At 33.3% G+C, this 24,369-nt stretch overlaps 39 non-coding genes across 39 annotated transcripts; all 39 read right to left on the reverse strand.

Moving 5' to 3' along the window:
• Window positions 1–3,570: 3,570 nt before the first annotated feature.
• Trnai-aau (transfer RNA isoleucine (anticodon AAU)) lies at window positions 3,571–3,644 on the reverse strand. The gene has a single exon. It is a non-coding gene; the product is annotated as a tRNA-Ile (tRNA).
• A 91-nt stretch (window positions 3,645–3,735) lies between these two features.
• Window positions 3,736–3,809, reverse strand: Trnai-aau (transfer RNA isoleucine (anticodon AAU)). The gene has a single exon. It is a non-coding gene; the product is annotated as a tRNA-Ile (tRNA).
• Window positions 3,810–4,068: 259 nt separating this feature from the next.
• Window positions 4,069–4,142, reverse strand: Trnai-aau (transfer RNA isoleucine (anticodon AAU)). Its single transcript has one exon. It is a non-coding gene; the product is annotated as a tRNA-Ile (tRNA).
• Window positions 4,143–5,675: 1,533 nt separating this feature from the next.
• Trnai-aau (transfer RNA isoleucine (anticodon AAU)) lies at window positions 5,676–5,749 on the reverse strand. The gene has a single exon. It is a non-coding gene; the product is annotated as a tRNA-Ile (tRNA).
• Window positions 5,750–5,841: 92 nt separating this feature from the next.
• Window positions 5,842–5,915, reverse strand: Trnai-gau (transfer RNA isoleucine (anticodon GAU)). The gene has a single exon. It is a non-coding gene; the product is annotated as a tRNA-Ile (tRNA).
• A 258-nt stretch (window positions 5,916–6,173) lies between these two features.
• Window positions 6,174–6,247, reverse strand: Trnai-aau (transfer RNA isoleucine (anticodon AAU)). Its single transcript has one exon. It is a non-coding gene; the product is annotated as a tRNA-Ile (tRNA).
• A 258-nt stretch (window positions 6,248–6,505) lies between these two features.
• Trnai-aau (transfer RNA isoleucine (anticodon AAU)) lies at window positions 6,506–6,579 on the reverse strand. The gene has a single exon. It is a non-coding gene; the product is annotated as a tRNA-Ile (tRNA).
• Window positions 6,580–6,671: 92 nt separating this feature from the next.
• On the reverse strand, window positions 6,672–6,745 carry Trnai-aau (transfer RNA isoleucine (anticodon AAU)). Its single transcript has one exon. It is a non-coding gene; the product is annotated as a tRNA-Ile (tRNA).
• Window positions 6,746–6,836: 91 nt separating this feature from the next.
• On the reverse strand, window positions 6,837–6,911 carry Trnaf-aaa (transfer RNA phenylalanine (anticodon AAA)). Its single transcript has one exon. It is a non-coding gene; the product is annotated as a tRNA-Phe (tRNA).
• A 588-nt stretch (window positions 6,912–7,499) lies between these two features.
• On the reverse strand, window positions 7,500–7,573 carry Trnai-aau (transfer RNA isoleucine (anticodon AAU)). Its single transcript has one exon. It is a non-coding gene; the product is annotated as a tRNA-Ile (tRNA).
• A 754-nt stretch (window positions 7,574–8,327) lies between these two features.
• Trnai-aau (transfer RNA isoleucine (anticodon AAU)) lies at window positions 8,328–8,401 on the reverse strand. The gene has a single exon. It is a non-coding gene; the product is annotated as a tRNA-Ile (tRNA).
• A 920-nt stretch (window positions 8,402–9,321) lies between these two features.
• Window positions 9,322–9,395, reverse strand: Trnai-aau (transfer RNA isoleucine (anticodon AAU)). The gene has a single exon. It is a non-coding gene; the product is annotated as a tRNA-Ile (tRNA).
• Window positions 9,396–9,818: 423 nt separating this feature from the next.
• Window positions 9,819–9,892, reverse strand: Trnai-aau (transfer RNA isoleucine (anticodon AAU)). The gene has a single exon. It is a non-coding gene; the product is annotated as a tRNA-Ile (tRNA).
• Window positions 9,893–10,646: 754 nt separating this feature from the next.
• Trnai-aau (transfer RNA isoleucine (anticodon AAU)) lies at window positions 10,647–10,720 on the reverse strand. The gene has a single exon. It is a non-coding gene; the product is annotated as a tRNA-Ile (tRNA).
• A 1,440-nt stretch (window positions 10,721–12,160) lies between these two features.
• Window positions 12,161–12,234, reverse strand: Trnai-aau (transfer RNA isoleucine (anticodon AAU)). Its single transcript has one exon. It is a non-coding gene; the product is annotated as a tRNA-Ile (tRNA).
• A 258-nt stretch (window positions 12,235–12,492) lies between these two features.
• Trnai-aau (transfer RNA isoleucine (anticodon AAU)) lies at window positions 12,493–12,566 on the reverse strand. Its single transcript has one exon. It is a non-coding gene; the product is annotated as a tRNA-Ile (tRNA).
• Window positions 12,567–12,658: 92 nt separating this feature from the next.
• On the reverse strand, window positions 12,659–12,732 carry Trnai-aau (transfer RNA isoleucine (anticodon AAU)). Its single transcript has one exon. It is a non-coding gene; the product is annotated as a tRNA-Ile (tRNA).
• Window positions 12,733–12,824: 92 nt separating this feature from the next.
• On the reverse strand, window positions 12,825–12,898 carry Trnai-aau (transfer RNA isoleucine (anticodon AAU)). Its single transcript has one exon. It is a non-coding gene; the product is annotated as a tRNA-Ile (tRNA).
• Window positions 12,899–12,990: 92 nt separating this feature from the next.
• Window positions 12,991–13,064, reverse strand: Trnai-aau (transfer RNA isoleucine (anticodon AAU)). Its single transcript has one exon. It is a non-coding gene; the product is annotated as a tRNA-Ile (tRNA).
• A 588-nt stretch (window positions 13,065–13,652) lies between these two features.
• On the reverse strand, window positions 13,653–13,726 carry Trnaf-aaa (transfer RNA phenylalanine (anticodon AAA)). Its single transcript has one exon. It is a non-coding gene; the product is annotated as a tRNA-Phe (tRNA).
• Window positions 13,727–14,148: 422 nt separating this feature from the next.
• Trnai-aau (transfer RNA isoleucine (anticodon AAU)) lies at window positions 14,149–14,222 on the reverse strand. Its single transcript has one exon. It is a non-coding gene; the product is annotated as a tRNA-Ile (tRNA).
• Window positions 14,223–14,479: 257 nt separating this feature from the next.
• Window positions 14,480–14,553, reverse strand: Trnai-gau (transfer RNA isoleucine (anticodon GAU)). The gene has a single exon. It is a non-coding gene; the product is annotated as a tRNA-Ile (tRNA).
• A 258-nt stretch (window positions 14,554–14,811) lies between these two features.
• Trnai-aau (transfer RNA isoleucine (anticodon AAU)) lies at window positions 14,812–14,885 on the reverse strand. Its single transcript has one exon. It is a non-coding gene; the product is annotated as a tRNA-Ile (tRNA).
• Window positions 14,886–15,309: 424 nt separating this feature from the next.
• Trnai-aau (transfer RNA isoleucine (anticodon AAU)) lies at window positions 15,310–15,383 on the reverse strand. The gene has a single exon. It is a non-coding gene; the product is annotated as a tRNA-Ile (tRNA).
• A 258-nt stretch (window positions 15,384–15,641) lies between these two features.
• On the reverse strand, window positions 15,642–15,715 carry Trnai-aau (transfer RNA isoleucine (anticodon AAU)). Its single transcript has one exon. It is a non-coding gene; the product is annotated as a tRNA-Ile (tRNA).
• A 755-nt stretch (window positions 15,716–16,470) lies between these two features.
• Window positions 16,471–16,544, reverse strand: Trnai-aau (transfer RNA isoleucine (anticodon AAU)). Its single transcript has one exon. It is a non-coding gene; the product is annotated as a tRNA-Ile (tRNA).
• Window positions 16,545–17,795: 1,251 nt separating this feature from the next.
• Trnai-aau (transfer RNA isoleucine (anticodon AAU)) lies at window positions 17,796–17,869 on the reverse strand. The gene has a single exon. It is a non-coding gene; the product is annotated as a tRNA-Ile (tRNA).
• Window positions 17,870–17,961: 92 nt separating this feature from the next.
• Trnai-aau (transfer RNA isoleucine (anticodon AAU)) lies at window positions 17,962–18,035 on the reverse strand. The gene has a single exon. It is a non-coding gene; the product is annotated as a tRNA-Ile (tRNA).
• A 424-nt stretch (window positions 18,036–18,459) lies between these two features.
• On the reverse strand, window positions 18,460–18,533 carry Trnai-aau (transfer RNA isoleucine (anticodon AAU)). The gene has a single exon. It is a non-coding gene; the product is annotated as a tRNA-Ile (tRNA).
• A 91-nt stretch (window positions 18,534–18,624) lies between these two features.
• On the reverse strand, window positions 18,625–18,698 carry Trnai-aau (transfer RNA isoleucine (anticodon AAU)). The gene has a single exon. It is a non-coding gene; the product is annotated as a tRNA-Ile (tRNA).
• A 92-nt stretch (window positions 18,699–18,790) lies between these two features.
• Trnai-aau (transfer RNA isoleucine (anticodon AAU)) lies at window positions 18,791–18,864 on the reverse strand. The gene has a single exon. It is a non-coding gene; the product is annotated as a tRNA-Ile (tRNA).
• A 423-nt stretch (window positions 18,865–19,287) lies between these two features.
• Window positions 19,288–19,361, reverse strand: Trnaf-aaa (transfer RNA phenylalanine (anticodon AAA)). The gene has a single exon. It is a non-coding gene; the product is annotated as a tRNA-Phe (tRNA).
• Window positions 19,362–20,115: 754 nt separating this feature from the next.
• Window positions 20,116–20,189, reverse strand: Trnai-gau (transfer RNA isoleucine (anticodon GAU)). The gene has a single exon. It is a non-coding gene; the product is annotated as a tRNA-Ile (tRNA).
• Window positions 20,190–20,447: 258 nt separating this feature from the next.
• Trnai-aau (transfer RNA isoleucine (anticodon AAU)) lies at window positions 20,448–20,521 on the reverse strand. The gene has a single exon. It is a non-coding gene; the product is annotated as a tRNA-Ile (tRNA).
• Window positions 20,522–20,945: 424 nt separating this feature from the next.
• Window positions 20,946–21,019, reverse strand: Trnai-aau (transfer RNA isoleucine (anticodon AAU)). Its single transcript has one exon. It is a non-coding gene; the product is annotated as a tRNA-Ile (tRNA).
• A 921-nt stretch (window positions 21,020–21,940) lies between these two features.
• Window positions 21,941–22,014, reverse strand: Trnai-aau (transfer RNA isoleucine (anticodon AAU)). The gene has a single exon. It is a non-coding gene; the product is annotated as a tRNA-Ile (tRNA).
• Window positions 22,015–22,272: 258 nt separating this feature from the next.
• Trnai-aau (transfer RNA isoleucine (anticodon AAU)) lies at window positions 22,273–22,346 on the reverse strand. The gene has a single exon. It is a non-coding gene; the product is annotated as a tRNA-Ile (tRNA).
• A 755-nt stretch (window positions 22,347–23,101) lies between these two features.
• On the reverse strand, window positions 23,102–23,175 carry Trnai-aau (transfer RNA isoleucine (anticodon AAU)). Its single transcript has one exon. It is a non-coding gene; the product is annotated as a tRNA-Ile (tRNA).
• A 424-nt stretch (window positions 23,176–23,599) lies between these two features.
• Trnai-aau (transfer RNA isoleucine (anticodon AAU)) lies at window positions 23,600–23,673 on the reverse strand. Its single transcript has one exon. It is a non-coding gene; the product is annotated as a tRNA-Ile (tRNA).
• Between the last annotated feature and the right edge of the window lie 696 nt (window positions 23,674–24,369).

Genomic DNA, 24,369 nt, shown 5'->3' on the forward strand with positions numbered 1-24,369 from the left:
TAGTGGGCAGTTGGTTGTATTTTACTGGAGGCCATTTGAGACATCTGGAGCTTGGGACTTTGTTAGAAAACAAGTCGAAACAGTAAATCCTCTGTTTGGGTATGCGATGCCACGACAATGCCATTGTAATCTGTAACGGTAAAGGAAAATGTTGATGTTGAATATGTTAAACTAGAATTTAAATAAATGTAAAACATGTATTATTGTATTTAATTTAGTGTTAAATAAAAAATTCAAAAAAAAAATTAAATAATAAAATTAAATAAAACAACTAAACAGACGTCGGCTATAAATTTAAAACGTCAATATAAAATTACTAATTATTTAAAATCTTAAGGGTGATTTTATAATGAAGACATATAGAAGAATCTTTAAATTACATCGTTAGTTAAACGGTTACATTCTCATTAGTATCCTACTGTATTCAATGTAATCAGAGTAAAACTGCTTACCTTGAAGGCTGGTGAAATCTTGAGATAATGAAAGAATATTTATATCACACTAGAATCCTACTGGAGAGATTTCAGTTGTTTTAATGCCCCAGTACACCTGGTCTGATGTATATATAGGGCTTGTCCGTAAGACCCGTGTTCTTGGAAAACTAGTTTCGCCAGCATCCTATTGGCTAGAGTGTACACAATGGAACGGTTGCGCCTGAGTGATTTTACCAGTTACCCAAATATTAGGCCACGCCCTGGTCAGTCGATCGTTAGCCGCTATTGTAATGTTACTGGCTACGCGTGACTGATTTCCTGGAAACTACCTAAAGTACCGTCACGTGGTCACTAGCTCGTTAGCTGCTATTGTTGTCATGTAAAAATATTTGCAACACAAAGTTTATTTAAGTTATCTAAATTGACTTGTCGTTAAAACATTCATAGCTACCTAATTAGTGGCTATTGAAATGTCACGCGTTATATTTTTATTTTAAAAGTTCAAATATTGAAAGACAAACATCGCTCTTAAATTTTTCTTTGGACTTAAGATAAACAACTAAAAAAAGATTGCTTGAGTTCGCTTGTTAAAATATATGCACCAGTAAGATTTATGAAGCTACCTAAATTAGTCTATTCTGTGTTCTATTTACATAGTTAGTGGATTTTAAAATGTTACATAGTTTTTATGTGTTTAAAAAATTTAAAAAATTTAACATCGCGTGGTTGATTTTTGTAAGTTTCAATGTCGAATCAATCTATTTTTAATTTTTTAGTACCCGCTTTTTCAACTAAATTGAACTACTCGGTTACGAATTCATCAATTTGCAAAGTACTATTCCTCTCCTTGTTCATTTTGTGTCATTATTTATCACTGGTCTGACACATTTTTTATCAAATTTAATTTATGAAAATGTTTACCAGCTACAACCACGGCAAGCTATCCTCACAGTTTTTTAATGTCAACTGATCTGTTCTGAGACATCCCTGGCCTTGGTAATTTGAATTAATTTTAAATCTTACTAGACCACCCATTATCCTTGGATAACTGTAACTTTATTGGTCATTCATAAATGATGTCACTCTTGTTTGACGATTTTTATCTTCCCCTTTCCCGCTACCCCCCACCCCCACTGTAAATCATTATCTCAAAAAAGTCTTTCTATAATATTTTCTGAGCTTGAACCTCATTTAAATAACAAATGAATAAATTATAAAAGCTAACGTCAACTAAAAAAAAAAGATTTCCCACTGTACACTTTCTATGTTGTAAAATTAAATTAAAAAAAACTAACACCGACATGAGGTGTTTGGAACCCTTACCACTTAGAAGATCATTCTTCATCATAAAGTAAAATTACCCAAAATAGTATTGACATTAAATTATATCCTAATTTAACCTTAAGGGTTTTCATGTCTATGAAACAAAGATTTATATGAAATATAAAAGCCCTGATATAGTTAAGAAAACAAACTTAAACATTTATTGTGTTTTTATATTTGTTTTAGTTTAACACATTAAATTAAGATCTCTATACCAACTATTATCTGTTTTAGGAAAATACGAACTTTAATGAGAATTGCTTTTTTAATGTGCGTAAAATACAAAAATTTTGACACTACAAATGAAATACAAACAAAAGGTAAATAAGGCAAAGAGAAGAGGTAAAAAAGAATCAAGAAATTAGTGAATAGTTCGTGTATATATTTTTAAAGACAAGCTGCTACCATTTAAGGAGACAACTTCGGGTTTTTGTGAAGACCTGCCTTGTGTCAATACAATATTTTGTTCTTTTTTCGCTTTATGTAATTCTCACTAAAAATTGTTAACATACACTAAAACATAAAATGGGTCTTGCAATTTCGAAAATGCCAGCACTATACGCACGGCCCAGTTTCATCAAATTGTTGAAATCTATTTTATTTACCGTACTGACAATCAGTACAATAAGAGGATCTCAGTAACAAATAATTGTTTTCTATTTTAATATACAATTATTGCTTTTAGTTAAGAAGCATTTGTTGCTCTATATTTTAAAGATAAAATCTCACACTTTTAAAAGTAAAGTAAAAGGAAACATAAATAATTGAAAAACACAATGAATTAAAATTCAGAGTATATAAAATATTTATTTATGCTTCAGAACAGAAATACAGCAACAGAGGTTGTCATACGAGTAAAAAATGTTTTTATAGTTCATTAAATTTGTAAAACATTCATCCAAGTCTATTTAAAGTGTTTAAAATCTAAAATACAAACTTTGATTCCTTTCGAAACAAATTTGCTAAAATTCACTATATGTGCAATAAAAATTAAAATATAAAAATATAAATATCACAGGTCTATTTTCCCATCAAAAGCAAGCAAAAACGTGGGGCGCCGTGATTTTCTTACAGTTTCTAATACTGTTGACTCTCTACAAGCTCCCTAATAAAAGTCAATAGTATTATCTAATCAATAGTAATATAACTTTTACTTCGACGCCCCACGTTTTTGATCGCTTATAGTAGAGTGATCGCTTGCATTATTGTGATGTAGGGCCTATAGCATTTATTTTCTACTTTTTAGTTCAATCAGAAAACGTGGGTTTTTTAAAACTTTTTTAATGATTATTATTTGTATATTATCTATCCCATTAGTTTAAACGATCTTCCGGCGGGTATTTACATATTTTTGCATGTAAATACCTTAACTTTGCCAATATATATCATATAAAATATATATTAATATAAAATTAATTTAATTCATCAAAACAGTAAAATAATACTGACTCTCTCTACATATTACAAAAATGAATTGCCTTTTTATAGCTAAAGTATCAAATTTTATTGTCAATTTAAAATAACAAAAATTTATAAACTTTATAAACTCGTTCTACAAATCTCATATGTCCAAAAGTACACAAAGAAACGTTTAATTTTAAAACATGACAAGATATAATAAGGTAATAAAAATATTAGGTTTGAATAAAGTTTACTAAAAATATAACATTCGCCATTATGAGGATCGAACCCACGCTCTAACCAACTGAGCTAACCGGCCACGTACTACAGAAACTACAAATTTAAAAACATGACAATATACATGAAAGTTGTAAAAATATTATCATTGTATTTTATTAAAAAAATATAACATTGGCCAGTATGGGGATCGAACCCACGACATTCGCGTTATTAGCACGACGCTCTAACCAACTGAGCTAACCGGCCACGTAAAACACAAACAACAAATTAAAAAGATGACAATATACATGAAGGTTGTTAAAAATATTATCTTTGTATTTTATTAAAAAGATAACGTTGGCCAGTATGGGGATCGAACCCACGACATTCGCGTTATTAGCACGACGCTCTAACCAACTGAGCTAACCGGCCACGTACTGCACTAACAACAAATTTAAAAACATGACAATATACATGAAAGTTGTAAAATTATTATCTTTGTATTTTATTAAAAAAATATAACACTGGCCAGTATGGAGATCGAACTCACGACATTCGCGTTATTAGCACGACGCTCTAACCAACTGAGCTAACCGGCCACATACTTAAGAAACAGAAAATTTAAAAACATGACAATATACATGAAAGTTGTAAAAATATTATCTTTGTATTTTATTAAAAAATAAAACATTGGCCAGTATGGGGATCGAACCCACGACATTCGCGTTATTAGCACGACGCTCTAACCAACTGAGCTAACCGGCCACATACTTAAGAAACAGAAAATTTAAAAACATGACAATATACATGAAAGTTGTAAAAATATTATCTTTGTAATTTATTAAAAAATATAACATTGGCCAGTATGGGGATCGAACCCACAACACAAACAATAAATTTAAAAACATGACAATATACTTTAAAGTTGTGAAAATATTATCTTTGTATTTTATTAAAAAATATATCACTGGCCAGTATGGGGATCGAACCCACGACATTCGCGTTATTAGCACGACACTCTAACCAACTGAGCTAACCGTCCACGTACTGCACTAACAACAAATTTAAAAACATGACAATATACATGAAAGTTGTAAAAAATATTATCCTTGTATTTTATTAAAAGATATAACATTGGCCAGTATGGGGAGCGAACCCACGACATTCGCGTTATTAGCACGACGCTCTAACCAACTGAGCTAACCGGCCACGTACTAGACTAACAACAAATTTAAAAACATGACAATATACATGAAAGTTGTAAAAATATTATCTTTGTATTTTATTAAAAATATAACACTGGCCAGAATGGAGATCGAACCCACGACATTCGCGTTATTAGCACGACGCTCTAACCAACTGAGCTAACCGGCCACATACTTAAGAAACAGAAAATTTAAAAACATGACAATATACATGAAAGTTGTAAAAATATTATCTTTGTATTTTATTAAAAAATATAACATTGGCCAGTATGGGGATCGAAACCCACGTCATTCGCGTTATTAGCACGACGCTCTAACCAACTGAGCTAACCGGCCACATACTTAAGAAACAGAAAATTTAAAAACATGATAATATACATGAAAGTTGTAAAAATATTATTTTTGTATTTTATTAAAAAATATAACATTGGCCAGTATGGGGATTGAACCCACGACATTCGCGTTATTAGCACGACACTCTAACCAACTGAGCTAACCGTCCACGTACAATACAAACAACAAATTTAAAAACATAACAATATACATGAAAGTTGTAAAAATATTATCTTTGTATTTTATTAAAAAATATAACATTGGCCAGTATGGGGATCGAAACCCACGTCATTCGCGTTATTAGCACGACGCTCTAACCAACTGAGCTAACCGGAAACATACTTAAGAAACAGAAAATTTAAAAACATGACAATATACATGAAAGTTGTAAAAATATTATCTTTGTATTTTATTAAAAAATTTAACATTGGCCAGTATGGGGATCGAAACCCACGTCATTCGTGTTATTAGCACGACGCTCTAACCAACTGAGCTAACCGGCCACATACTTAAGAAACAGAAAATTTTAAAACATGACAATATACATGAAAGTTGTAAAAATATTATCTTTGTAATTTATTAAAAAATATAACATTGGCCAGTATGGGGGTCGAACCCACGACATTCGCGTTATTAGCACGACGCTCTAACCAACTGAGCTACCGGCCACGTACAACACAAACAACAAATTTAAAAACATGACAATATACTTTAAAGTTGTGAAAATATTATCTTTGTATTTTATTAAAAAATATATCACTGGCCAGTATGGGGATCGAACCCACGACATTCGCGTTATTAGCACGACGCTCTAACCAACTGAGCTAACCGGCCACGTACAATACAAACAACAAATTTAAAAACATGACAATATACATGAAAGTTGTAAAAATATTATCTTTGTATTTTATTAAAAAATATAACACTGGCCAGTATGGAGATCGAACCCAAGACATTCGCGTTATCAGCACGACGCTCTAACCAACTGAGCTAACCGGCCACATACTTAAGAAACAGAAAATTTAAAAACATGACAATATACATGAAAGTTGTAAAAATATTATCTTTGTATTTTATTAAAAAATATAACATTGGCCAGTATGGGGATCGAACCCACGACATTCGCGTTATTAGCACGACACTCTAACCAACTGAGCTAACCGTCCACGTACAATACAAACAACAAATTTAAAAACATGACAATATACATGAAAGTTGTAAAAATATTATCTTTGTATTTTATTAAAAAATATAACATTGGCCAGTATGGGGATCGAACCCACGACATTCGCGTTATTAGCACGACGCTCTAACCAACTGAGCTAACCGGCCACATACTTAAGAAACAGAAAATTTAAAAACATGATAATATACATGAAAGTTGTAAAAATATTATTTTTGTATTTTATTAAAAAATATAACATTGGCCAGTATGGGGATTGAACCCACGACATTCGCGTTATTAGCACGACGCTCTAACCAACTGAGCTAACCGTCCACGTACTGCACTAACAACAAATTTAAAAACATGACAATATACATGAAAGTTGTAAAAATATTATCTTTGTATTTTATTAAAAAATATAACATTGGCCAGTATGGGGATCGAACCCACGACATTCGCGTTATTAGCACGACGCTCTAACCAACTGAGCTAACCGGCCACATACTTAAGAAACAGAAAATTTAAAAACATGACAATATACATGAAAGTTGTAAAAATATTATCTTTGTATTTTATTAAAAAATATAACATTGGCCAGTATGGGGATCGAACCCACGACATTCGCGTTATTAGCACGACGCTCTAACCAACTGAGCTAACCGGCCACATACTTAAGAAACAGAAAATTTAAAAACATGATAATATACATGAAAGTTGTAAAAATATTATTTTTGTATTTTATTAAAAAATATAACATTGGCCAGTATGGGGATTGAACCCACGACATTCGCGTTTTTAGCACGACGCTCTAAATAACTGAGCTACCGGCCACGTACAACACAAACATCAAATTTAAAAACATGACAATATACTTTAAAGTTGTGAAAATATTATCTTTGTATTTTATTAAAAAATATATCACTGGCCAGTATGGGGATCGAACCCACGACATTCGCGTTATTAGCACGACACTCTAACCAACTGAGCTAACCGTCCACGTACTGCACTAACAACAAATTTAAAAACATGACAATATACATGAAAGTTGTAAAAAATATTATCCTTGTATTTTATTAAAAATATATCATTGGCCAGTATGGGGATCGACCCCACAACATTTGCGTTATTAGCACGACGCTCTAACCAACTGAGCTAACCGGCCACGTACTAGACTAACAACAAATTTAAAAACATGACAATATACATGAAAGTTGTAAAAATATTATCTTTGTATTTTATTAAAAATATAACACTGGCCAGTATGGAGATCGAACCCACGACATTCGCGTTATTAGCACGACACTCTAACCAACTGAGCTAACCGTCCACGTACAATACAAACAACACATTTAAAAACATGACAATATACATGAAAGTTGTAAAAATATTATCTTTGTATTTTATTAAAAAATATAACATTGGCCAGTATGGGGATCGAACCCACGACATTCGCGTTATTAGCACGACGCTCTAACCAACTGAGCTAACCGGCCACATACTTAAGAAACAGAAAATTTAAAAACATGATAATATACATGAAAGTTGTAAAAATATTATTTTTGTATTTTATTAAAAAATATAACATTGGCCAGTATGGGGATTGAACCCACGACATTCGCGTTATTAGCACGACGCTCTAACCAACTGAGCTACCGGCCACGTACAACACAAACAACAAATTTAAAAACATGACAATATACTTTAAAGTTGTGAAAATATTATCTTTGTATTTTATTAAAAAATATATCACTGGCCAGTATGGGGATCGAACCCACGACATTCGCGTTATTAGCACGACACTCTAACCAACTGAGCTAACCGTCCACGTACTGCACTAACAACAAATTTAAAAACATGACAATATACATGAAAGTTGTAAAAAATATTATCCTTGTATTTTATTAAAAATATATCATTGGCCAGTATGGGGATCGACCCCACAACATTTGCGTTATTAGCACGACGCTCTAACCAACTGAGCTAACCGGCCACGTACTAGACTAACAACAAGTTTAAAAACATGACAATATACATGAAAGTTGTAAAAATATTATCTTTGTATTTTATTAAAAATATAACACTGGCCAGTATGGAGATCGAACCCACGACATTCGCGTTATTAGCACGACACTCTAACCAACTGAGCTAACCGTCCACGTACAATACAAACAACACATTTAAAAACATGACAATATACATGAAAGTTGTAAAAATATTATCTTTGTATTTTATTAAAAAATATAACATTGGCCAGTATGGGGATCGAACCCACGACATTCGCGTTATTAGCACGACGCTCTAACCAACTGAGCTAACCGGCCACATACTTAAGAAACAGAAAATTTAAAAACATGATAATATACATGAAAGTTGTAAAAATATTATTTTTGTATTTTATTAAAAAATATAACATTGGCCAGTATGGGGATTGAACCCACGACATTCGCGTTATTAGCACGACGCTCTAACCAACTGAGCTACCGGCCACGTACAACACAAACAACAAATTTAAAAACATGACAATATACTTTAAAGTTGTGAAAATATTATCTTTGTATTTTATTAAAAAATATATCACTGGCCAGTATGGGGATCGAACCCACGACATTCGCGTTATTAGCACGACACTCTAACCAACTGAGCTAACCGTCCACGTACTGCACTAACAACAAATTTAAAAACATGACAATATACATGAAAGTTGTAAAAAATATTATCCTTGTATTTTATTAAAAATATATCATTGGCCAGTATGGGGATCGACCCCACAACATTTGCGTTATTAGCACGACGCTCTAACCAACTGAGCTAACCGGCCACGTACTAGACTAACAACAAGTTTAAAAACATGACAATATACATGAAAGTTGTAAAAATATTATCTTTGTATTTTATTAAAAATATAACACTGGCCAGTATGGAGATCGAACCCACGACATTCGCGTTATTAGCACGACGCTCTAACCAACTGAGCTAACCGGCCACATACTTAAAAAACAGAAAATTTAAAAACATGACAATATACATGAAAGTTGTAAAAATATTATCTTTGTATTTTATTAAAAAATATAACACTGGCCAGTATGGAGATCGAACCCACGACATTCGCGTTATTAGCACGACACTCTAACCAACTGAGCTAACCGTCCACGTACTGCACTAACAACAAATTTAAAAACATGACAATATACATGAAAGTTGTAAAAATATTATCTTTGTATTTTATTAAAAAATATAACATTGGCCAGTATGGGGATCGAACCCACGACATTCGCGTTATTAGCACGACGCTCTAACCAACTGAGCTAACCGGCCACATACTTAAGAAACAGAAAATTTAAAAACATGACAATATACATGAAAGTTGTAAAAATATTTTCTTTGTAATTTATTAAAAGATATAACATTGGCCTGTATGGGGATCGAACCCACGACATTCGCGTTATTAGCACGACGCTCTAACCAACTGAGCTACCGGCCACGTACAACACAAACAACAAATTTAAAAACATGACAATATACTTTAAAGTTGTGAAAATATTATCTTTGTATTTTATTAAAAAATATATCACTGGCCAGTATGGGGATCGAACCCACGACATTCGCGTTATTAGCACGACACTCTAACCAACTGAGCTAACCGTCCACGTACTGCACTAACAACAAATTTAAAAACATGACAATATACATGAAAGTTGTAAAAATATTATCTTTGTATTTTATTAAAAAATATAACATTGGCCAGTATGGGGATCGAACCCACGACATTCGCGTTATTAGCACGACGCTCTAACCAACTGAGCTAACCGGCCACATACTTAAGAAACAGAAAATTTAAAAACATGACAATATACATGAAAGTTGTAAAAATATTATCTTTGTATTTTATTAAAAATATAACACTGGCCAGTATGGAGATCGAACCCACGACATTCGCGTTATTAGCACGACGCTCTAACCAACTGAGCTAACCGGCCACATACTTAAGAAACAGAAAATTTAAAAACATGACAATATACATGAAAGTTGTAAAAATATTATCTTTGTATTTTATTAAAAAATATAACATTGGCCAGTATGGGGATCGAACCCACGACATTCGCGTTATTAGCACGACACTCAAACCAACTGAGCTAACCGTCCACGTACAATACAAACAACACATTTAAAAACATGACAATATACATGAAAGTTGTAAAAATATTATCTTTGTATTTTATTAAAAAATATATCACTGGCCAGTATGGGGATCGAACCCACGACATTCGCGTTATTAGCACGACACTCTAACCAACTGAGCTAACCGGCCACGTACTAGACTAACAACAAATTTAAAAACATGACAATATACATGAAAGTTGTAAAAATATTATCTTTGTATTTTATTAAAAATATAACACTGGCCAGTATGGAGATCGAACCCACGACATTCGCGTTATTAGCACGACGCTCTAACCAACTGAGCTAACCGGCCACATACGTAAGAAACAGAAAATTTAAAAACATAACAATATACATGAAAGTTGTAAAAATATTATCTTTGTATTTTATTAAAAAATATAACATTGGCCAGTATGGGGATCGAACCCACGACATTCGCGTTATTAGCACGACGCTCTAACCAACTGAGCTAACCGGCCACATACTTAAGAAACAGAAAATTTAAAAAAATGACAATATACATGAAAGTTGTAAAAATATTTTCTTTGTAATTTATTAAATAAACCGGGAGTGATCTCCCCTAAACTTTCTCGAATATTCTTATATAAAATAACGGGATGGAAACTCGGGCTATAGACATGATTTTTAATCCATTTTAAATACTTAAAGTTTTAAAAATAGAATAAAATCTCGTAGACAAATTAATTGCACACCATGTGAACGCAAATAAAAAAAGCGCATAATAGTGCGCAATATTATTAGTACTTTTAAAATTTACATTAGTTTTTTGAGAAATCGGAAGTAGCGTAAATTACTACTTCCAGTCAACGGAAATTACTCAAAATTTAACAGAAGGTAGAGAATTAGATCTTTTACTTACATGTGAAATTTCATTTATCTATCTGAAATAGTACTCAAGTTATAGGCTTTTAAAAAATTCAAAGTAGGAAAAGTACCACTTCCGGTTATCGGAAATCGCTCAAAAGTTGACACGGATCTACGATTTTGATAAAATACTTATATATGAAATTTCATCAACCTAGCTGTAACGGTACTCAAGTTATCGTGTTTACACACGGACACACACACGGACAGACACACACACACACAGACATACGGACAAGATTGCAAAATTATGTTTTTCCGTATCAGTGAGGTGTAAAACGTCGAGATTTGTAAAAATCTCGATTTTTTTTTTGCACGATTACAATACTTTCTCTATACTACGTATATACGAGAAAGTAAAAATATAACATTGGCCAGTATGGGGATCGAACCCACGACATTCGCGTTATTAGCACGACGCTCTAACCAACTGAGCTACCGGCCACGTACAACACAAACAACAAATTTAAAAACATGACAATATACTTTAAAGTTGTGAAAATATTATCTTTGTATTTTATTAAAAAATATATCACTGGCCAGTATGGGGATCGAACCCACGACATTCGCGTTATTAGCACGACACTCTAACCAACTGAGCTAACCGTCCACGTACTGCACTAACAACAAATTTAAAAACATGACAATATACATGAAAGTTGTAAAAAATATTATCCTTGTATTTTATTAAAAATATATCATTGGCCAGTATGGGGATCGACCCCACAACATTTGCGTTATTAGCACGACGCTCTAACCAACTGAGCTAACCGTCCACGTACTGCACTAACAACAAATTTAAAAACATGACAATATACTTGAAAGTTGTAAAAATATTATCCTTGTATTTTATTAAAAGATATAACATTGGCCAGTATGGGGAGCGAACCCACGACATTCGCGTTATTAGCACGACGCTCTAACCAACTGAGCTAACCGGCCACGTACTAGACTAACAACAAATTTAAAAACATGACAATATACATGAAAGTTGTAAAAATATTATCTTTGTATTTTATTAAAAAATATAACATTGGCCAGTATGGGGATCGAACCCACGACATTCGCGTTATTAGCACGACGCTCTAACCAACTGAGCTAACCGGCCATGTACAACACAAACAACAAATTTAAAAACATGACAATATACTTTAAAGTTGTAAAAATATTATCTTTGTATTTTATTAAAAAATATAACATTGGACAGTATGGGGATCGAACCCACGACATTCGCGTTATTAGCACGACGCTCTAACCAACTGAGCTAACCGGCCACATACTTAAGAAACAGAAAATTTAAAAACATGACAATATACATGAAAGTTGTAAAAATATTATCTTTGTATTTTATTAAAAAATATAACATTGGCCAGTATGGGGATCGAACCCACGACATTCGCGTTATTAGCACGACGCTCTAACCAACTGAGCTAACCGGCCACGTACTAGACTAACAACAAATTTAAAAACATGACAATATACATGAAAGTTGTAAAAATATTATCTTTGTATTTTATTAAAAAATATAACATTGGCCAGTATGGGGATCGAACCCACGACATTCGCGTTATTAGCACGACGCTCTAACCAACTGAGCTAACCGGCCATGTACAACACAAACAACAAATTTAAAAACATGACAATATACTTTAAAGTTGTAAAAATATTATCTTTGTATTTTATTAAAAAATATAACATTGGCCAGTATGGGGATCGAACCCACGACATTCGCGTTATTAGCACGACGCTCTAACCAACTGAGCTAACCGGCCACATACTTAAGAAACAGAAAATTTAAAAACATGACAATATACATGAAAGTTGTAAAAATATTATCTTTGTATTTTATTAAAAAATATAACATTGGCCAGTATGGGGATCGAACCCACGACATTCGCGTTATTAGCACGACGCTCTAACCAACTGAGCTAACCGGCCACATACTTAAGAAACAGAAAATTTAAAAACATGACAATATACATGAAAGTTGTAAAAATATTATCTTTGTATTTTATTAAAAATATAACACTGGCCAGTATGGAGATCGAACCCACGACATTCGCGTTATTAGCACGACGCTCTAACCAACTGAGCTAACCGGCCACATACTTAAGAAACAGAAAATTTAAAAACATGACAATATACATGAAAGTTGTAAAAATATTATTTTTGTATTTTATTAAAAAATATAACATTGGCCAGTATGGGGATTGAACCCACGACATTCGCGTTATTAGCACGACGCTCTAACCAACTGAGCTAACCGGCAACGAACAATACAAACAACAAATTTAAAAACATGACAATATACATGAAAGTTGTAAAAATATTATCTTTGTATTTTATTAAAAAATATAACACTGGCCAGAATGGAGATCGAACCCACGACATTCGCGTTATTAGCACGACGCTCTAACCAACTGAGCTAACCGGCTACATACTTAAGAAACAGAAAATTTAAAAACATGACAATATACATGAAAGTTGTAAAAATATTATCTTTGTATTTTATTAAAAATATAACATTGGCCAGTATGGGGATCGAACCCACGACCTTCGCGTTTTTAGCACGACGCTCTAACCAACTGAGCTAACCGGCCACATACTTAAGAAACAGAAAATTTAAAAACATGACAATATACATGAAAGTTGTAAAAATATTATCTTTGTATTTTATTAAAAAATATAAGATTGGCCAGTATGGGGATCGAACCCACGACATTCGCGTTATTAGCACGACGCTCTAACCAACTGAACTAACCGGCCACATACTTGAGACAGAAAATTTAAAAACATGATAATATACATGTAAGTTGTAAAAATATTATTTTTGTATTTTATTAAAAAATATAACATTGATCAGTATGGGGATTGAGCCCACGACATTCGCGTTATTAGCACGACGCTCTAACCAACTGAGCTAACCGGCCACGTACAATACAAACAACAAATTTAAAAAGATGACAATATACATGAAAGTTGTAAAAATATTAACTTTGTATTTTATTAAAAAATATAACATTGGCCAGTATGGGGATCGAACCCACGACATTCGCGTTATTAGCACGACGCTCTAACCAACTGAGCTAACCGGCCACATACTTAAGAAACAGAAGATTTAAAAACATGACAATATACATGAAAGTTGTAAAAATATTATCTTTGTATTTTATTATAAATATAACATTGGCCAGTATGGGGATTGAACTTACGACATTCGCGTTATTAGCACGACGCTCTAACCAACTGAGCTAACCGGCCACGTACAATACAAACAACAAATTTAAAAACATGACAATATACATGAAAGTTGTAAAAATATTATCTTTGTATTTTATTAAAAAATATAACACTGGCCAGTATGGAGATCGAACCCAAGACATTCGCGTTATCAGCACGACGCTCTAACCAACTGAGCTAACCGGCCACATACTTAAGAAACAGAAAATTTAAAAACATGACAATATACATGAAAGTTGTAAAAATATTATCTTTGTATTTTATTAAAAAATATAACATTGGCCAGTATGGGGATCGAACCCACGACATTCGCGTTATTAGCACGACACTCTAACCAACTGAGCTAACCGTCCACGTACAATACAAACAACAAATTTAAAAACATGACAATATACATGAAAGTTGTAAAAATATTATCTTTGTATTTTATTAAAAAATATAACATTGGCCAGTATGGGGATCGAACCCACGACATTCGCGTTATTAGCACGACGCTCTAACCAACTGAGCTAACCGGCCACATACTTAAGAAACAGAAAATTTAAAAACATGATAATATACATGAAAGTTGTAAAAATATTATTTTTGTATTTTATTAAAAAATATAACATTGGCCAGTATGGGGATTGAACCCACGACATTCGCGTTATTAGCACGACGCTCTAACCAACTGAGCTAACCGGCAACGTACAATACAAACAACAAATTTAAAAACATGGCAATATACATGAAAGTTGTAAAAATATTATCTTTGTATTTTATTAAAAAATATAACACTGGCCAGTATGGAGATCGAACCCACGACATTCGCGTTATTAGCACGACGCTCTAACCAACTGAGCTAACCGTCCACGTACTGCACTAACAACAAATTTAAAAACATGACAATATACATGAAAGTTGTAAAAATATTATCTTTGTATTTTATTAAAAAATATAACATTGGCCAGTATGGGGATCGAACCCACGACATTCGCGTTATTAGCACGACGCTCTAACCAACTGAGCTAACCGGCCACATACTTAAGAAACAGAAAATTTAAAAACATGACAATATACATGAAAGTTGTAAAAATATTATCTTTGTATTTTATTAAAAAATATAACACTGGCCAGTATGGAGATCGAACCCACGACATTCGCGTTATTAGCACGACGCTCTAACCAACTGAGCTAACCGGCCACATACTTAAGAAATAGAAAATTTAAAAACATGACAATATACATGAAAGTTGTAAAAATATTATCTTTGTATTTTATTAAAAAATATAACATTGGCCAGTATGGGGATCGAACCCACGACATTCGCGTTATTAGCACGACGCTCTAACCAACTGAGCTAACCGGCCACATACTTAAGAAACAGAAAATTTAAAAACATGACAATATACATGAAAGTTGTAAAAATATTTTCTTTGTAATTTATTAAAAAATATAACATTGGCCAGTATGGGGATCGAATCCACGACATTCGCGTTATTAGCACGACGCTCTAACCAACTGAGCTACCGGCCACGTACAACACAAACAACAAATTTAAAAACATGACAATATACTTTAAAGTTGTGAAAATATTATCTTTGTATTTTATTAAAAAATATATCACTGGCCAGTATGGGGATCGAACCCACGACATTCGCGTTATTAGCACGACACTCTAACCAACAGAGCTAACCGTCCACGTACTGCACTAACAACAAATTTAAAAACATGACAATATACATGAAAGTTGTAAAAAATATTATCCTTGTATTTTATTAAAAATATATCATTGGCCAGTATGGGGATCGAACCCACAACATTTGCGTTATTAGCACGACGCTCTAACCAACTGAGCTAACCGTCCACGTACTGCACTAACAACAAATTTAAAAACATGACAATATACTTGAAAGTTGTAAAAATATTATCCTTGTATTTTATTAAAAGATATAACATTGGCCAGTATGGGGAGCGAACCCACGACATTTGCGTTATTAGCACGACGCTCTTACCAACTGAGCTAACCGGCCACGTACTAGACTAACAACAAATTTAAAAACATGACAATATACATGAAAGTTGTAAAAATATTATCTTTGTATTTTATTAAAAAATATAACATTGGCCAGTATGGGGATCGAACCCACGACATTCGCGTTATTAGCACGACGCTCTAACCAACTGAGCTAACCGGCCACATACTTAAGAAACAGAAAATTTAAAAACATGACAATATACATGAAAGTTGTAAAAATATTTTCTTTGTAATTTATTAAAAAATATAACATTGGCCAGTATGGGGATCGAACCCACGACATTCGCGTTATTAGCACGACGCTCTAACCAACTGAGCTACCGGCCAGGTACAACACAAACAACAAATTTAAAAACATGACAATATACTTTAAAGTTGTGAAAATATTATCTTTGTATTTTATTAAAAAATATATCACTGGCCAGTATGGGGATCGAACCCACGACATTCGCGTTATTAGCACGACACTCTAACCAACTGAGCTAACCGTCCACGTACTGCACTAACAACAAATTTAAAAACATGACAATATACATGAAAGTTGTAAAAAATATTATCCTTGTATTTTATTAAAAATATATCATTGGCCAGTATGGGGATCGAACCCACAACATTTGCGTTATTAGCACGACGCTCTAACCAACTGAGCTAACCGTCCAAGTACTGCACTAACAACAAATTTAAAAACATGACAATATACTTGAAAGTTGTAAAAATATTATCCTTGTATTTTATTAAAAGATATAACATTGGCCAGTATGGGGATCGAACCCATGACATTCGCGTTATTAGCACGACGCTCTAACCAACTGAGCTACCGGCCACGTACAACACAAACAACAAATTTAAAAACATGACAATATACTTTAAAGTTGTGAAAATATTATCTTTGTATTTTATTAAAAAATATATCACTGGCCAGTATGGGGATCGAACCCACGACATTCGCGTTATTAGCACGACACTCTAACCAACTGAGCTAACCGTCCACGTACTGCACTAACAACAAATTTAAAAACATGACAATATACATGAAAGTTGTAAAAAATATTATCCTTGTATTTTATTAAAAATATATCATTGGCCAGTATGGGGATCGACCCCACAACATTTGCGTTATTAGCACGACGCTCTAACCAACTGAGCTAACCGGCCACGTACTAGACTAACAACAAATTTAAAAACATGACAATATACATGAAAGTTGTAAAAATATTATCTTTGTATTTTATTAAAAATATAACACTGGCCAGTATGGAGATCGAACCCACGACATTCGCGTTATTAGCACGACGCTCTAACCAACTGAGCTAACCGGCCACATACTTAAGAAACAGAAAATTTAAAAACATGACAATATACATGAAAGTTGTAAAAATATTATCTTTGTATTTTATTAAAAAATATAACATTGGCCAGTATGGGGATCGAACCCACGACATTCGCGTTATTAGCACGACGCTCTAACCAACTGAGCTAACCGGCCACATACTTAAGAAACAGAAAATTTAAAAACATGACAATATACATGAAAGTTGTAAAAATATTATCTTTGTATTTTATTAAAAAATATAACATTGGCCAGTATGGGGATCGAACCCACGACATTCGCGTTATTAGCACGACGCTCTAACCAACTGAGCTAACCGGCCACATACTTAAGAAACAGAAAATTTAAAAACATGATAATATACATGAAAGTTGTAAAAATATTATTTTTGTATTTTATTAAAAAATATAACATTGGCCAGTATGGGGATTGAACCCACGACATTCGCGTTATTAGCACGACGCTCTAACCAACTGAGCTAACCGGCAACGAACAATACAAACAACAAATTTAAAAACATGACAATATACTTGAAAGTTGTAAAAATATTATCCTTGTATTTTATTAAAAGATATAACATTGGCCAGTATGGGGAGCGAACCCACGACATTCGCGTTATTAGCACGACGCTCTAACCAACTGAGCTAACCGGCCACGTACTAGACTAACAACAAATTTAAAAACATGACAATATACATGAAAGTTGTAAAAATATTATCTTTGTATTTTATTAAAAAATATAACATTGGCCAGTATGGGGATCGAACCCACGACATTCGCGTTATTAGCACGACGCTCTAACCAACTGAGCTAACCGGCCATGTACAACACAACAACAAATTTAAAAACATGACAATATACTTTAAAGTTGTAAAAATATTATCTTTGTATTTTATTAAAAAATATAACATTGGCCAGTATGGGGATCGAACCCACGACATTCGCGTTATTAGCACGACGCTCTAACCAACTGAGCTAACCGGCCACATACTTAAGAAACAGAAAATTTAAAAACATGACAATATACATGAAAGTTGTAAAAATATTATCTTTGTATTTTATTAAAAAATATAACATTGGCCAGTATGGGGATCGAACCCACGACATTCGCGTTATTAGCACGACGCTCTAACCAACTGAGCTAACCGGCCACATACTTAAGAAACAGAAAATTTAAAAACATGATAATATACATGAAAGTTGTAAAAATATTATTTTTGTATTTTATTAAAAAATATAACATTGGCCAGTATGGGGATTGAACCCACGACATTCGCGTTATTAGCACGACGCTCTAACCAACTGAGCTAACCGGCAACGAACAATACAAACAACAAATTTAAAAACATGACAATATACATGAAAGTTGTAAAAATATTATCTTTGTATTTTATTAAAAAATATAACACTGGCCAGAATGGAGATCGAACCCACGAGATTCGCGTTATTAGCACGACGCTCTAACCAACTGAGCTAACCGGCTACATACTTAAGAAACAGATAATTTAAAAACATGACAATATACATGAAAGTTGTAAAAATATTATCTTTGTATTTTATTAAAAATATAACATTGGCCAGTATGGGGATCGAACCCACGACCTTCGCGTTTTTAGCACGACGCTCTAACCAACTGAGCTAACCGGCCACATACTTAAGAAACAGAAAATTTAAAAACATGACAATATACATGAAAGTTGTAAAAATATTATCTTTGTATTTTATTAAAAAATATAAGATTGGCCAGTATGGGGATCGAACCCACGACATTCGCGTTATTAGCACGACGCTCTAACCAACTGAACTAACCGGCCACATACTTGAGACAGAAAATTTAAAAACATGATAATATACATGTAAGTTGTAAAAATATTATTTTTGTATTTTATTAAAAAATATAACATTGATCAGTATGGGGATTGAGCCCACGACATTCGCGTTATTAGCACGACGCTCTAACCAACTGAGCTAACCGGCCACGTACAATACAAACAACAAATTTAAAAAGATGACAATATACATGAAAGTTGTAAAAATATTAACTTTGTATTTTATTAAAAAATATAACATTTGCCAGTATGGGGATCGAACCCACGACATTCGCGTTATTAGCACGACGCTCTAACCAACTGAGCTAACCGGCCACATACTTAAGAAACAGAAGATTTAAAAACATGACAATATACATGAAAGTTGTAAAAATATTATCTTTGTATTTTATTAAAAAATATAACATTGGCCAGTATGGGGATTGAACTTACGACATTCGCGTTATTAGCACGACGCTCTAACCAACTGAGCTAACCGGCCACGTACAATACAAACAACAAATTTAAAAACATGACAATATACATGAAAGTTGTAAAAATATTATCTTTGTATTTTATTAAAAAATATAACACTGGCCAGTATGGAGATCGAACCCAAGACATTCGCGTTATCAGCACGACGCTCTAACCAACTGAGCTAACCGGCCACATACTTAAGAAACAGAAAATTTAAAAACATGACAATATACATGAAAGTTGTAAAAATATTATCTTTGTATTTTATTAAAAAATATAACATTGGCCAGTATGGGGATCGAACCCACGACATTCGCGTTATTAGCACGACACTCTAACCAACTGAGCTAACCGTCCACGTACAATACAAACAACAAATTTAAAAACATGACAATATACATGAAAGTTGTAAAAATATTATCTTTGTATTTTATTAAAAAATATAACATTGGCCAGTATGGGGATCGAACCCACGACATTCGCGTTATTAGCACGACGCTCTAACCAACTGAGCTAACCGGCCACATACTTAAGAAACAGAAAATTTAAAAACATGATAATATACATGAAAGTTGTAAAAATATTATTTTTGTATTTTATTAAAAAATATAACATTGGCCAGTATGGGGATTGAACCCACGACATTCGCGTTATTAGCACGACGCTCTAACCAACTGAGCTAACCGGCAACGTACAATACAAACAACAAATTTAAAAACATGACAATATACATGAAAGTTGTAAAAATATTATCTTTGTATTTTATTAAAAAATATAACACTGGCCAGTATGGAGATCGAACCCACGACATTCGCGTTATTAGCACGACGCTCTAACCAACTGAGCTAACCGTCCACGTACTGCACTAACAACAAATTTAAAAACATGACAATATACATGAAAGTTGTAAAAATATTATCTTTGTATTTTATTAAAAAATATAACATTGGCCAGTATGGGGATCGAACCCACGACATTCGCGTTATTAGCACGACGCTCTAACCAACTGAGCTAACCGGCCACATACTTAAGAAACAGAAAATTTAAAAACATGACAATATACATGAAAGTTGTAAAAATATTATCTTTGTATTTTATTAAAAAATATAACACTGGCCAGTATGGAGATCGAACCCACGACATTCGCGTTATTAGCACGACGCTCTAACCAACTGAGCTAACCGGCCACATACTTAAGAAACAGAAAATTTAAAAACATGACAATATACATGAAAGTTGTAAAAGTATTATCTTTGTATTTTATTAAAAAATATAACATTGGCCAGTATGGGGATCGAACCCACGACATTCGCGTTATTAGCACGACGCTCTAACCAACTGAGCTACCGGCCACGTACAACACAAACAACAAATTTAAAAACATGACAATATACTTTAAAGTTGTGAAAATATTATCTTTGTATTTTATTAAAAAATATATCACTGGCCAGTATGGGGATCGAACCCACGACATTCGCGTTATTAGCACGACACTCTAACCAACAGAGCTAACCGTCCACGTACTGCACTAACAACAAATTTAAAAACATGACAATATACATGAAAGTTGTAAAAAATATTATCCTTGTATTTTATTAAAAATATATCATTGGCCAGTATGGGGATCGAACCCACAACATTTGCGTTATTAGCACGACGCTCTAACCAACTGAGCTAACCGTCCACGTACTGCACTAACAACAAATTTAAAAACATGACAATATACTTGAAAGTTGTAAAAATATTATCCTTGTATTTTATTAAAAGATATAACATTGGCCAGTATGGGGAGCGAACCCACGACATTTGCGTTATTAGCACGACGCTCTTACCAACTGAGCTAACCGGCCACGTACTAGACTAACAACAAATTTAAAAACATGACAATATACATGAAAGTTGTAAAAATATTATCTTTGTATTTTATTAAAAAATATAACATTGGCCAGTATGGGGATCGAACCCACGACATTCGCGTTATTAGCACGACGCTCTAACCAACTGAGCTAACCGGCCACATACTTAAGAAACAGAAAATTTAAAAACATGACAATATACATGAAAGTTGTAAAAATATTATCTTTGTATTTTATTAAAAAATATAACACTGGCCAGTATGGAGATCGAACCCACGACATTCGCGTTATTAGCACGACGCTCTAACCAACTGAGCTAACCGGCCACATACTTAAGAAACAGAAAATTTAAAAACATGACAATATACATGAAAGTTGTAAAAATATTATCTTTGTATTTTATTAAAAAATATAACATTGGCCAGTATGGGGATCGAACCCACGACATTCGCGTTATTAGCACGACGCTCTAACCAACTGAGCTAACCGGCCACATACTTAAGAAACAGAAAATTTAAAAACATGACAATATACATGAAAGTTGTAAAAATATTTTCTTTGTAATTTATTAAAAAATATAACATTGGCCAGTATGGGGATCGAACCCACGACATTCGCGTTATTAGCACGACGCTCTAACCAACTGAGCTACCGGCCACGTACAACACAAACAACAAATTTAAAAACATGACAATATACTTTAAAGTTGTGAAAATATTATCTTTGTATTTTATTAAAAAATATATCACTGGCCAGTATGGGGATCGAACCCACGACATTCGCGTTATTAGCACGACACTCTAACCAACAGAGCTAACCGTCCACGTACTGCACTAACAACAAATTTAAAAACATGACAATATACATGAAAGTTGTAAAAAATATTATCCTTGTATTTTATTAAAAATATATCATTGGCCAGTATGGGGATCGAACCCACAACATTTGCGTTATTAGCACGACGCTCTAACCAACTGAGCTAACCGTCCACGTACTGCACTAACAACAAATTTAAAAACATGACAATATACTTGAAAGTTGTAAAAATATTATCCTTGTATTTTATTAAAAGATATAACATTGGCCAGTATGGGGAGCGAACCCACGACATTTGCGTTATTAGCACGACGCTCTTACCAACTATGCTAACCGGCCACGTACTAGACTAACAACAAATTTAAAAACATGACAATATACATGAAAGTTGTAAAAATATTATCTTTGTATTTTATTAAAAAATATAACATTGGCCAGTATGGGGATCGAACCCACGACATTCGCGTTATTAGCACGACGCTCTAACCAACTGAGCTAACCGGCCACATACTTAAGAAACAGAAAATTTAAAAACATGACAATATACATGAAAGTTGTAAAAATATTTTCTTTGTAATTTATTAAAAAATATAACATTGGCCAGTATGGGGATCGAACCCACGACATTCGCGTTATTAGCACGACGCTCTAACCAACTGAGCTACCGGCCAGGTACAACACAAACAACAAATTTAAAAACATGACAATATACTTTAAAGTTGTGAAAATATTATCTTTGTATTTTATTAAAAAATATATCACTGGCCAGTATGGGGATCGAACCCACGACATTCGCGTTATTAGCACGACACTCTAACCAACTGAGCTAACCGGCCACGTACTGCACTAACAACAAATTTAAAAACATGACAATATACATGAAAGTTGTAAAAAATATTATCCTTGTATTTTATTAAAAAATATAACATTGGCCAGTATGGGGATCGAACCCACGACATTCGCGTTATTAGCACGACGCTCTAACCAACTGAGCTAACCGGCCACATACTTAAGAAACAGAAAATTTAAAAACATGACAATATACTTGAAAGTTGTAAAAATATTATCCTTGTATTTTATTAAAAGATATAACATTGGCCAGTATGGGGATCGAACCCACGACATTCGCGTTATTAGCACGACGCTCTAACCAACTGAGCTACCGGCCACGTACAACACAAACAACAAATTTAAAAACATGACAATATACTTTAAAGTTGTGAAAATATTATCTTTGTATTTTATTAAAAAATATATCACTGGCCAGTATGGGGATCGAACCCACGACATTCGCGTTATTAGCACGACACTCTAACCAACTGAGCTAACCGTCCACGTACTGCACTAACAACAAATTTAAAAACATGACAATATACATGAAAGTTGTAAAAAATATTATCCTTGTATTTTATTAAAAATATATCATTGGCCAGTATGGGGATCGACCCGACAACATTTGCGTTATTAGCACGACGCTCTAACCAACTGAGCTAACCGGCCACGTACTAGACTAACAACAAATTTAAAAACATGACAATATACATGAAAGTTGTAAAAATATTATCTTTGTATTTTATTAAAAATATAACACTGGCCAGTATGGAGATCGAACCCACGACATTCGCGTTATTAGCACGACGCTCTAACCAACTGAGCTAACCGGCCACATACTTAAGAAACAGAAAATTTAAAAACATGA

This window comes from Physella acuta, unplaced genomic scaffold (genome assembly GCF_028476545.2).
Source record: "Physella acuta isolate Inbredline_101_S28 unplaced genomic scaffold, ASM2847654v3 ptg000315l, whole genome shotgun sequence".
Lineage (NCBI taxonomy): Eukaryota > Metazoa > Mollusca > Gastropoda > Physidae > Physella > Physella acuta.